Here is a 13,837-nt window from a genome sequence, read left to right as displayed (position 1 = left end):
ACTTTCATGTGTTTTTTTAATTTTAAACATAATTCTTTATAGATTCTTTGGAAATTTCACATAATGTACCCCAATCTCGCTCATCTCCCAACCCCTCCATATCCTCCTCTTGCCCCTACAAATATGCCCCCAAATTAATTAAAAAGAAAGCAAAACAATAAAAAAAACTCCACTCCACTTCTCCATCTTTCATCACTTCTTTCTTCATCCCAGTGGCATTGAGAGCTGTGGTGTGTCATGCAGTATAACCCTTTTGTCCAATTAGCCCCATCTGTAAATTGTTCATTGCCATGAGTTTTGTTTGTCTGGTTTAAGGCCTCTGGTTTCTAGTACACCATCATTATGGGTTGAACCCTCATTGAAACTCCTCTTGGATATCCCGTTGTTGCTGAGTCATAGAGATTCTGGAGTTATTGTTCTATAGAACCAGTCAGTCTCTTTACTCACTTTAGAAGGTTAAAGATGGGGCAGCTGCTAAGGTGGGTCAACCCCAGGTCCAGAATGTGGGTCTGGGTGGTGATTGAGCCGGTCAGCCCAGGCCACTGGGACCACTCTGTCAGGTGAAGGCCAGAGCCAACAATTCGAGGCTCATGCCATTGAGGGCCAGCTCTCCTATGCTTATGGTGCAAGGTGGGGCCGTCTCTCCTGAGAGCTAGGGTTAGTTTTCCAATGGGTGGGGAGGGCAGCACCAGCTCTCCTGCTATAGTTTCTAGTGAGGGGCAGAACCAGCTATCCCAGGGCTAGTTAGAGACAGGGTTGGCTCAGCATTGCCCTTGGATCTCAACATGATATGTTGGTTCCTATGATTCCCTGTGGCAACATGAGTCATGGACATCAGCCCAGACCCTGACTGCTGTTACATTCAGACATGGGCTATGGCAGCAGCCTGAGCTCAGCCCGTGGGGCTGTGTGGGCCACTTGGATTGGCTTGACCCCCCTGGTAGCAAGGCCCTTGGACATCAACAGGGCCACAGGTGGTCGCCCAGACCTCTGGCATCAGCATTGCCTTTGATGGTATCAGGAACCACGAACATCAACACAGGCCTTGACTGCTGTAGGGTCACGAACCCAGACAAGGTCATCAACAGCGGACCTGACCCAGATGACACAGTGGCTCCAGTGCCTACATAGCCCTTGGACACCAACATGTCCACAAGATGCAGCCTAGACCCTGGGTATCCATGTGGCCTTTGGTGGCACCACGGGCCATGAACATCACAGACTCTGACTGTGATAGGACTGTGGAACCAGACATGGTTCCCAGACAGCAGCTCAGATTCAGATGTCATCAAGGCCCCAGGTGGCAGTTCAGGCCACTCAGATCGGCACGATCCTGATAGCAGTGTGGGCCTTGGACACCAACATGACCCCAGGTGACAGCTGGCATTGGTATTGCCTTCGATATTAGCAGGAGCCACAAACATCAACACAACTAAACTTTTAAAAACTGAAAATAGATTCTTCTTTCACACAATACTACAGTTTCCCCTTCCTTTACTCCTTCAAACCCCTCCTACCTCCACTCTCTCCCAGATCTAGTTTCCCTCTGTTTCCCTTCAGAAAAGAGCTTTGATGTGGAATTCCCTTTCTATGTTGTGAATACCATTGGTTAATAAAGAAACTGCATTAGCCTGTTGATAGAGCAGGGTAGAGCTAGGTGGGGAAAACTAAACTGAATGCTGGGAGAAAGAAGGTGGAGACAGTGAGAAGCCATGTAGCTCCACCAGAAACAGATGCCAGAACTTTACCCAGTAAGCCACAGCCTCGTAATACACAGATTAATAGAAATGAATTAAATTAAGATGTAAGAGCTAGCTAATAAGAAGCTAGAACTAATAGGCCTAGCAGTGATTTAATTAATACAGTTTCTGTGTGATTATTTCAGGACTGAGCAGCTGGGAACTAACAAGAGGCCTCCCTACTGCAGAGCATGCCTCCAAAAGACAACAACCAATCACAACAAAAGAAGATACAAGAAGACAGTGGTTCTCAGTCCAAATGCTGTGATTCCTAATACAGTTCCTCATGTGGGGCTGTCCCCAAACCATAAAATTATTTTCATTGCTACTTCATAACTATGATTTTGCTGCTGTTGTGAATCAATGTAAATATTTGATATGCAGTTGGTTTTAGGTGATCTTGTGAAAGGATCTTTCAACCTAAAGGGGTCATGACTCACAGGATGAGAACTTCTGCAATAAGACAAGATAAAAACCATTATATTGAGGCTGGACAAGGTAACCAAGTAGAAGGAAAATAGTCCCGTCCCCAGTCAGATTGGCTATTGCTGAGAAATAAATGAACAGTCAGCTATTCTTTAAGACCCCACCCATAGATCCTGTGCTTGTCAAAATTAATCTTCTTTCAATACCAAGAGTAGATTTGATTGGAAAGTCATAAAGGTGTTAGCATTACTCTATCAAGAGAAGAACAGGTCAAGCTGGTGAAGAATACATGTGTATCTGGGTTAAAATTAGCAAGGAATTGGGGCCACACAACTTTTTGCTGGGAACAAGAAGCCTTACAGCTCCCAAGGGACTACAAAGTATTTTATTATACAAAAGAGCATTAGTCAGAGATGCCAAGAGTCTGCACAGCAAGAGATTAAGGAGTTGACCTAAAAGACTGAAAATGTGGCAGTAAATAGCAGAAGCAAGAATAAACTACACTACAAACTGAGTATTGATGGAAACATTTGAAGAAGGACTGCTTTTCATGTCTCTTTCCCCAAACTTGGGATCTAGTTCCACCTAAAGATGGAACACTGAGATAAAGCAAATATGAGGGCTCAGAAAGAAGGGTTACCACAGGCTCTACGTCTCTCATGCCTCTTCGTTCTGCACATTGGAGTTAGAATATGGATTCTCACTAAGTTGGCTGGATGGAATGATTCACACACATGTACAATATACACACACATACACAAACACAGTTCAGAGGGACTCTGGGCTATGTCTGAACTACGTACATTTAGCAATGAATGGATTAGCTTAGAAAAGAGATTTGAACAAAGCAGCTTGCTTTCCCAAGCCTAACTTACCAAAATTGTCACTAGTCAGAAAAATTACACACATTCCATTCTTCACATGGGGTTCCCATATTTTCCCTTCATGGCTTTTGACCCATGTAGATCTGTGTTCCTTGAGATCTTCCCTGACTTTTCTGTTATCTAATCACTCCTGCAGGCTCGATGATAGAGAGATGTTCTATCACCCGTGAGGTCAGTGAGTGTGTAAGCAAAGAAAAGAATTAAACAGCTTTCCCTTTATGTGTGTGTGTGTGTGTGTATGTGTGTATTTGTGTGTTAAACAAAATCTTAAGAAGAAAATGTGTCAGTAGATGTTTTCAAGCAAAAATTTTAAACTCAGGGAACAGTATAAGTTCACACAGAATGTTTTTGAATTGTGGTATTATATAATTTAAGTTGTCATAAAACTAAACTGGAAACCTCATGAACATGTAGAAACACAGGAATCTTGATAAGAACTATTTTCTTCTAGCCTTACCACAACATTGTAGATGACTTGAAAAACCATTTCTATGGTTCCCAGTTTTGTTGCCTGAGACACTGAAGTTTTTAGACTAAGGTTGCTTGTTCTTTTCCAGTTCTGCTCATGATTTATATTTTGTTTCTCACATATAGTTTTGACACATAATTGGTATCCATCCAACAAATACTGACTGATCCTGGCCCTCACAGAGCCATGTGGTTTTAAGGGAGAGAAGTGGTCCCGTGGGTTGGCAAGCGAGCAGAGAAGGATGTGGATGAATAAATCTACAAATTGAGCATCTCTCTGATGTACATCGTAAAGATGATCCGCTGGGCGTCGGGTATTTGATAGTACGCATAACTGCTTTCGACAAGCGTAACTGCTGGTGATAAAAGTTATGTCAACATCGAAGAGAGGTGTAGAACAGCAGTGCCCAACTTCTTATGGAAGACTCAGAACTGAGACACAGAGAGAATAAGGCACTAGAAAGGGCATCCAAGAAAACCGGAACAGAATCCAGTCTCCAGAAGGTTCTCAGTTGAGGTGTAAGAGATTCCATTGTAATTGGCAGAGAACGTATTTGCTCTCTACATGAGAAGAGCCAGCAGGAACAATGGAAGGGACATTTAACTAAAGAAACAGGACATTCTGGGAAAGAGCAGAGGGTGGGTGCAGTTCACAGGGACCTCTGCTTCCTCTTTATATTGATTTGCCACTTCTTGTCTCTTAAAAGTTTGTTGTGTTTTGTCTCCTTTGTAACTTCGTGTTACCCCCGAGATAGGTGTCGTTTAGATCCCAGGGCCTGGATACCACCGCAAAATTGTGTTTGCACCCTTAAATTCAAAGATTCTTACATAGAGGCCCCTGAGAGATTCTGAGGACAGAGCCGCTTTGGGGGACTTGGGAAAGGACCAGTCCCTTTGATTTCCCGGGAAAGGCTACCACAACAAAGCTCTGAAGGTCAAAGCTCAGTTTTACACTGAACAAGAGATTGCAAATTTTGACTTTTTGGTGAGTTCACGGAGAGGTCACCAGGACTAGTTCCTACACACACTGCCAGTAACAACAGATTTGTTCACAATGCAGGGGGGAAAAAAGAAAAAGAAAGAAAAGAAAAAAAAATCTGGAATATTGTTTCAAAGTCTCTATGGATGAACTTTAATACTTGATGAAATGATTGATCAACTGGCTGTAAAATTTGATCAGACAAGTCAAAGAACAGAGTGTGGTTTAGAATGTAACCATAAACATAGCCTCAGGCACAACAAGGTAAGGCCCATGCTTGCAGTATTGAGCACAGAGCCTTGTTTTCAGAGTAGACTCTCAACTGTTTCAGGCTTTTTCCTGTGTCTGCTCTATCTCTTGATGGTGTCCTTCTGCACTCTTGACTCCCTGTTCACTCTTCTCTGCTACTTTAGGTAATAGTCTGGGGAACCCAGGAAACCAGGTTTCAGCCTCAATAGACAGACTGTCTACAAAGTTCACAGCGCTGCTGAAAGGCCAGGTCATCGCTATTAAACATGAGATCCTCTCTTGACCTGGCAGAACATCACAGATATCTGTGTTTGGAAAGGCGGCATTGTTCATGCACAACACACTGTCCAGAGCATCCTGCTCTCCAAAGCTTATACCAAGCTCTCCGGGCCTTTTCCAACAGCAGTCCTTGTAGGAGAGGGGGGAAGCTTTGTCAGACACTCACGATTTCAATCAAGGAGGGTTGCTTTTTATTTAAAGAACCTAGGGTCAGAGTTCCAATGGAAACAAGGGAACTTTTAATCCAGAGACAGGGAAACTATAGTTTTATGGCAGTGGGAGAATGTGTCCAGATAAAACTCAGCTGAAAACCCATAGTGGAGGAGGAAGAGAAGATAATGCAGAAAAGGAGACTGAAATCCCTTTACACCACCCAGTTACTATAGCTTGAAGTGTGAGGAGGAAAAGCCTGCTTTTGATGCTGGTTTTCAGGTTAAGGTTTTACTGGTTTAATGGAAGCATCTCCACTATGTTGAAACTGTGAGTACTCAGAGCACAGATCTCCTTTCGTACCCTTTAGGGACCATAGACAGCCAGTCCTGGCTTTTGCTTTTTCACATGGCGGAGGTGTAATGCACAGATCTCCATAGTTGTACTTCAAGCGGGGCCTGCTGTGCCCAGCGGCTGTCCTCTGTCTTTCTCAGCAAACATTCTCGATAGCCCTGCCCTGGAATGTTGCCAAGAGCTCCAGAGTGGCCTGCTGAGAAAGCCCTTCTGAGGGTCAGTCGGGAAGGAGTCATAAGAAAAAAAGGTGAAGGTTAATGACTCCCTTTGAGAGGCTTGCTGGCAGGGGTGTTCACCTCAAATGGAAATTTCAGAAGTTTCTGTACTGCTCACCAGAGCATTCCTGGAGTTGAGTAGTGGAAAGCTAGGCCAAGCATAATGTAGTGACTCCGCCGAACACAGCTCCGTCTCCAGGAACGCATCATCATCATCAAATAGCATTTATTAAAAGCCCACACGCATATGGTGCAGAACAAACCACATTAAACAAGCACAGTTGAGTCACTGGCCCTCTGGAGGGCCACAATTTAAAACACTGAGAAAACAACCCTTGCTTCTGTTAGGCTACATCTTCACAGCTCCAGAACACTGGAAAGGGAAATTAATACTAGTATTGGTGCAAGTGTGTATTATTACACTAAAATATCAATCAATACAGACTGATTATTTGGACTTTCTCAGTGGGCAGTAGATCACTGTTTGCCGATGTATTATAAAAGCAAATCCTATTTCAGTGTTATAAAGTAGTATGTGCTTGTGTGTGTGTGTGTGTGTGTGTGTGTGTGTGTGTGTGTGTGTATGATAGACACAGAGATGGAAGAAACAACTTGGGGTTTAAATAAGTTAATTAATTTTCCCATGAAATCAAGGCTACTAGCTTACTATCTAGGCTTACTGAAATCTAAATATTATACTGGGCCATATTGCCATTTCCCCTGGAAATAACTGTCCACGGTATGGTGAGATGTGCTTTTAATCCCAGCATTCTGGAGGCAGAGGCAGGTGGATCTCTAAGTTTAAGGTTAGCCTGGTCTACAGAGCAAGTTCCAGGACAGCCAACACTACACAGAGAAACCCTGTCTTGAAAAACAAAAATCAAAACCAAAACCAAAAAAAATAACAGTCAGCTCTGGGTAGTTACTAGAACATTTGTATTTATTATTTTACATACATCAATAGAATGACTTTATCTATGACTACAATAAAGGCCATAAACTTCCTGATATGGCTCTTTACTTGAAACGGTACTCTTTTTTCTTTTTTGTACTTTTTAATTCTATTTTTGAAATTTCATTTTGCAGTCTATCCACAGTTCTCCTCCCAATATTTCTGCTTCCCACCCCCATTCATTCCTCCCAACGTGTAAGGACTTCCAGCGGGAGTCATCAAAGTCTGGCATGTTGAGTTGGGTCAGGACCAAATCCCTACTCCTGCGTTAAGGCTAAACATTGCATCCCTCAATAGGAAACGGGCTTCAATAAGCTAGCTCATGGACCATGGATAGATTCTGGTACTACTGCCAAGTGCCTCATGGAGTCTAAGCTTTACGGCTGTCTCCCATTTATAGATGACCTAGTTTGGTCCCTTGGAGACTTCACAGCTGTGAGTCTAGAGTTCTTGAGTTTCCATGAGCTTGGTTCAACTGTCCTAACAGATCTCTCCATCTGACCTCCCTTGCTCATATATTCCCTCCTCCCTCTCTTTGATTGGGTTCATGGAGATTGGTCACAGCTACAGAGAAATTAGGTAACAAGGAAGACCCTAAGAGGCACACGTGAATTGCCCAGGGAAGGGGAATTAGATGAGATCTCCTGGGTAAACTGGGGTCAGAGCGGGTAGTAGCAAAGGGGAGGGGATGGGAAATGAGAACATGAGGGAACAGCATGGTTTAGGGGGAAGGGGTGGAGTGGGTGAGAATTGAAAGACAGATCTTGATAAAGAGAGCCACTATAGGGTTAGGAAGAAACCAGTGCTAGGGAAATTCCCAGGAATTCACAAGGATGACCCTAGTTAAATACCCCTAGCAGTGGAGAGGGAGCCCAAACTGTCCTTTCCCTGTAATCAGATTGGTGAATATCCCAATTATCAACATGTAGTCTTCATCTTGCAACTGATGGAACCAGATGCAGAGATCCACAACTGTTTTTTCTTCTGTTAACTCAAGAAGCGTCTTCTTTGGAATGGTAGAAAGAGTAGTGGGAATGGCAGTTCTTATTAGTCTGAGACTAGAATAGTTTGGATAGAAAGCTGAATGAAGAAGAAAACATACCTAGGTAACAGGGCAGGATTACCTCAACCATAGAAATTCACACTTTCTGTATCAAGTTGTGTTGGTTAATAGCTCAGTTCAAAGGAATAGAGCAGAATTTGAAAAAGTTTTAGTACATTCCCTTTACTAGCTTTTCCCAGTTAAAACACATAGCCAAAGGGAGTTTGGGGGATTGCAAAAAGTATTAGTTTGAAGACTGTGACCTTCCACCATAAGAAGTCTGTGGTGCTTTCTCCCTCCCTCCCTCCCTCCCTCCCTCCCTCCCTCCCTCCCTCCCTCCCTTCTTTCTTTCTTTCTTTCTTTCTTTCTTCCTTTCTTCTTTCTTTCTTTGATTAATGGTTGATGTGAAAGGGCACACCCAACTGTGGGGGGTAGAACCCTTGGTTAGGTAGTCCTTAATGAAAACAAAACAAACAAAAAGCTCCATAGTATAAATAGCCCTGAAGAATAAGTCACCAAGAAGCATTCCTTCACAGTCTGTATTTGAGTTCCTACCACCAGATTCTTGCCTCAAGTGCCTGCCCTGATTTTCCTCAATAATGGACTGTTACCTGGAAAAGTAAGACAAATAAACACCTTTGTTTTTCCAGTTGTTTTTTGTCATCATTTCTCATAGTAACAGAAGGCAATTCATATAATAAAAATCAACTTAGAGGCAGAGAGAGAGAGTCAGTGTGGAGTTTATACAGTTGACAAGACACGTCTTGTATGAGCAATCTTAGTTCTTAGGTCATTAGCCAAAGGCTTTGTCACCCCATATTTTTATTTACTAATGACTGTGTGATATTATTTCTTCCAAGAATATTACAACTAAATATGGTGTCCCATCTTCATCTCTCTGCCTTTTATGAACATCTCTTTTGATAATTTCAGTCTTTAAATTGCTCGTTTGAGGATATTGAGTATATTCTTTCTTTACTTACTATGTCATTTTGTGTCTTACATTGATCTTAATAACCATATTCTTGCAAAAATTTCAAGAAATAATAGTCAAACTACTAATTGTTGAAGTGTGTAATATATGCTGTGACCCCCCCCCCCCCTTACACATAGTTACTTTAGGTCTGAGGCACCTGTTTCTTCATTCACAATACACATTGCCAACCTTCATCCGACGATGGATCGAGATAGAGACAGAGACCCACATTGGAGCACTGGACTGAGCCCCCAAGGTCCAAATGAGGAGCAGAAGGAGGGAGAACATGAACAAGGAAGTCAGGACCGCGAGGGGTGCGTTCACCCACTGATACAAGGGGACTGATCTAATGAGAGCTCACCAAGGCCAGCTGGACTGGGACTGAACGAGCATGTGATCAAACCGGATTCTCTGAATGTGGCTGACATGGGGGCTGACTGAGAAGCCATTGATAATGGCACTGGGTCTTGTTTCATCTGCATGTACTGGCTTTTTGAGATCCTAGTCTGTTTGGATGCTTACCTTCCTAGATCTGGAGGGAGGGGGGGAGGAACTTGAACTTCCCACAGGGCAGGAAACCCTGACTGCTCTTAGGACTGGAGAGGGAGGAGGAGAGGGAGTGTGGGGAGTGGGAGGGTATTGGAAGGAGGGGAGGAAGTAGAAATTTTATAAATAAATAAATAAGTAAATTAAAAAAAAAGAAAAAAAGCCAATACACATTGCTGAAGATACCTCAGCATGGAAGCTCTCTGCCAATTACTTGGGTGCTTTCTTCAAGAGTGGTCCTTCTTCTTTGAATGAGCTTAAACCATATAACTGATATATGAGTGTTCTAAGGTTTTACCTCTCTGAAACTTCTGAAGGATCAAATCATTTTAGCTTAACAAATTCATGTGGGGCCAACTGAGGCTTTAGCTATAACAACTGCACGCTAGAGTTCCGTGTTCAACTACTTCCTCTTCCTAGTTCTCATTCTACTTCTGAGTGTTGCTTCACCTTGTAATTTGTTTTCCAGAGAACTCTGTTTAAATATCAGTTACAGTTATCTAAGAAATAGAACTTTAAAATGGAGTTGTAGAGTTAGACAACCTATTGGCTAAAGAGAAACCTCTGTTATTGGTGGAAGGTGGGGTTCTGATTGCTCCTTTCAAAAGTAGTCACGTGTGAGGCAACACCAGTATATCGTCAAGTAGGATTCTTTTTTGTTGTCAAAATAGATTCTTTTCTCATAAATACATCCTTACCTCAATTTCCCCTTTCTCCATTTCTTTCAGCCCCTCCCCCCACCTGATATGATTTCTCTCCATATCCGTTCAGAAAGGCGCAGGCCTCCAAGAGAAAACAAACAAACACAACAAAACAAGATACAATAAACAAGTCAAAAGCCCTCATATTGAGGCTGCACAAGGCAACCCAATAGGAAGAAAAGAGTCCCAAGAGCTGGCAAAAGAGTCAGAGAAACACCAGCTCTCACTGCTAGGAGTCCTTCATATTTGCACGTAGCCGTGACATATTTGCAGAGGCCGTAGCAGAGCTATGCAGGCCCATGTTTGCTGCTTCAGTCTCTGAGCCCGTGTGAACCTTGCTCAGTTGAAACAGTAATTCTTATGTGTGAAGAAGTTCTACAGAAGTAGAAACTGTCCTGCCAGTGAGTCACATTTTTTTTTTTAACTAACCATCAGAAATGAGAAATGTACTGGAGAAACACAAGGAATGGCTAAAAAACAATTAGTCACTATTTAATGAGACGAATGAAAGTCAAAGGGCTCACTTGACAAAACGCAAAGAGCATTATCTCCTATAACCAGAAGGAAATGTGAGCTATGGACTAACTTCAGGGCTTCATACTGGAGTAGTAAAAATACATAACAGGTACTAAGGAGAAAATTAGGTGGATCCTGAGACTTGCAGGGCTAACTTCTGAGTTAATGTTCTTACAAATCTTGAATCATTAGATGTTCTTTAATTATCTGGGCCCAAAGACATGGCTCACTCCACAACTCAGATGCTGGTCCCTTTTCAGTTTGAGGACAGCATACAGACTTTTGAAGATAGCATTATTTTAGTAACTATTCGTACTTCAGTCACAGGACATCATCCACATAATTAGAGTCAGTTTATAACTTGGTCCAGCAAGAAATGTAGTATTTCAAATACCAAGTCATCGGAAACTTCCAGAAAGCAATGTTGAAGTCTGGTGGAGGTTGGATTTGTAAAACTATAAGTTAGTATAATTTTATTTTTTGGTTGTGCAGGGAATCAAATCAAAGGCTGTGCACATTACACAATACCACCGAACAATAACTCTAGCCTACTGTAATTTTTCAAACAGTATTTTGGAAAATATATCAATGGCTTTAAATATACTTTTATATCGATCCAGAAATTCTTTTTTTGATTTTGCTTGCCTATGTTTCTTTGATAAAAGTTAATAGAGGGTGGCAGGTGAACAGAGTGGAAAAATAAAACAGATACTCCAGGCATCAGCAGTTGCTTCAGGAGCTTCTCAGGCATCAGTACTCAGTATTTGCTTTTCACTCTGCCAGGAATATAGAAATTTAAGATCCAGATTTATTTGTCACAATGGAACAGTTAGCAGATGAAATCTTCTTTGGGTAAAGAAAGACCTGTGAGCTGGCATATTCTCATATATTGGCTTATACTCTCACATTCTGTATACTCTGCAAGAAGAAAGCATAGCTGACTGGCATTATTTATGTCACATTCACTGTAATCACTGATAATTTGTAGAACTTTTCCCATTGAAATGTTACAATAATTTCAACAGTGAAAATTCACTGAAGTCAGTTGCCCTCTCAAAATGCCAGAAAAAGGCATCTATATGTGCTTCCATTATGTTTCTGATTATTCATCACACACACACACACACACACACACACACACACACACACACACACATACACACACACACACACCATTTTCCATACACAACTTGGAAATATTTTAAGGTACAAAAAATTGAAAATAAAAAATAAAAAGAAAAAAGAGAATCCAAGAGATTAAGAACCTTCCATGTATGAATATTACTTCTAATATTTTAGGGAGTAAGTTACATGTTGCCAAATTTGATTTTTTAAACTGATTTCTCTTACCCTTTTGTTTCTGGAATGCTTCTTTTTAGTGTAGAAAGTGTTTGACTCAATACTTGGCTGTTATTGCTCACTCTATTTTAAACAGAATGTGTTGCTTCTTGCTATGTCCCTCTGAGGCTGTTCAGAAGGCATTTATATATATAAATAATATATTATACATAATATATATATTATAAAAATTTCTGCTAAACAGTTGAATGTTTGTGCTTTAGTTTTACAGTCAGAATCGTCAGCCTAATCTGAGGTTATTTAGTTATTTAGTTCTCTTGGCTTTTGATTTCATGCTTGCCAATTCGGAGTTCCAGCAGTCAATTTCTTGTCTTTAAAAACAGTTTTTAGTCAGAGCTGACTGTACCCAGAGCAAGGTCTTCTAAGGCAGCTACAGAAAATGAGTATAGGAAAAAGAATCTGGAAACATGTGTTCTGTTGCTGGATTCAGTCTCTGAAAACTCTGAATAAAGTTCTTCCTGTCTGCCTCAACTTCTCCATCTGGTACACGGGGATGTGCCAGAGTATAGGGATAGTGTCATTACAAGTCATATGCTTAAATATTTGTAAGGTCTTGCCAATTTCTTCACATTCCCATTTGACACTACAGTTAATAGAACAAAATGTATCTAAAAGCAGCACCTTGCAAATGCATTGTGGGAAATCATAAACCAATAAGCTAAGCATGCCCGATACCTCATTTCACAGACCAGAAGTAAACTATACAAAATGGACTTAGGTTCTTTTACACTGAGAAATCTCACTGGACAGATTAGATGCTAGGGTACTGGTGTGTTTGCACATTTAAAATCTAAGTATTCATGACTTTGAGTGTAAGGAAGGTACTTTTTAAGCAAAAGTTACATTGATTTAGATTATCATAATACACAATTTCTATTTCCTGAGATTTTTAGCATGCATGTGTCCCCGATATGGACAGAGATATATTGTATCTGAGGCTAGACATTTGGACTTTCTGTAGTACAGACTTCTCTGCCGGAGTCATGACATTTTTCAACTGTGTCTCTTGCATATGCTTTGGTTTCATGAGCCTCCCTGCTGCTTGATCTGACCTTTTCAGTACCACATTAAACCGTCAGTTTCTAGTGCTTATTTGGAATATTTTCAGAGTGAGCATATGGATTTTATAGTAAGTCTTTATAACACCATTCTGACTCCCTGGTAACTTTTTCTCAACATAATATTATTTGCATTATATTGAATCATGTATATTTTGCTGGGCCAGGATGAGATTAGAGTGTAATATGGAGAACGTGTTTTAAAGCCATTTATGTAAAAATGAGAATCTGGATGAACGGCACTGCTGTCTAGTTATTGATTGGCAGGGTATATAATGGACACCACTGGCATGGAACAGAATTTAAAATCATTTAGTAGGAAGAGTAAAATATCTTTACTGGAACCCCAGGGGCAAACGTCTCACACATCTTTCTAGAACAGAGGGCATTAATATTTATGTCCATTCTTATGAAATGCTAAACCTTCGTTGTGTCATTGGATTGGGGCTCTCCAAAACTAATGTAAGAAAATACATGGAACAGATTTTATATTTTATTTTAAGGATGTAAATCAAGGCAATTATGACTTCTCACCTGGTGGTTTTTATCACTGAGAACCACTCTGGAATATTAGTCCCCAGGAGATCTGTCAGAAGCTGGGTAGGCACAGATTTGGTGTGGTGTCCGTTTGTCCTCACCCCTGGCAGTGCAGGACTGCAGCGAGGGAAAGTCTGCCTGCGGACGGGAAGAGGGTCAGAATGGGACCACCCAAGTGTGAGTGTGGTGAGTGGGGCTCAGGCAGGAATCATCAAAGGAGCCCCACTGACGGCTAATCCATCCAACACAACCTCTTACAGAGCCATTTATAATTTATTAAATGATTTCCTCCCCATTTCCTCTTTTGAGCCTCACAAAGTCCCTTTTGTCTAAGCTAAGTACATAAAAGCACTCTTATTTTATAGGTGGGAGAATTTAGGCTTGGGGAGCCAAAGGAACGTGCTCGG

Source organism: Myodes glareolus, chromosome 2 (assembly GCF_982192425.1).
Source record: "Myodes glareolus chromosome 2, mMyoGla1.1, whole genome shotgun sequence".
Lineage (NCBI taxonomy): Eukaryota > Metazoa > Chordata > Mammalia > Rodentia > Cricetidae > Myodes > Myodes glareolus.
This window is presented reverse-complemented; position numbering follows the sequence as displayed.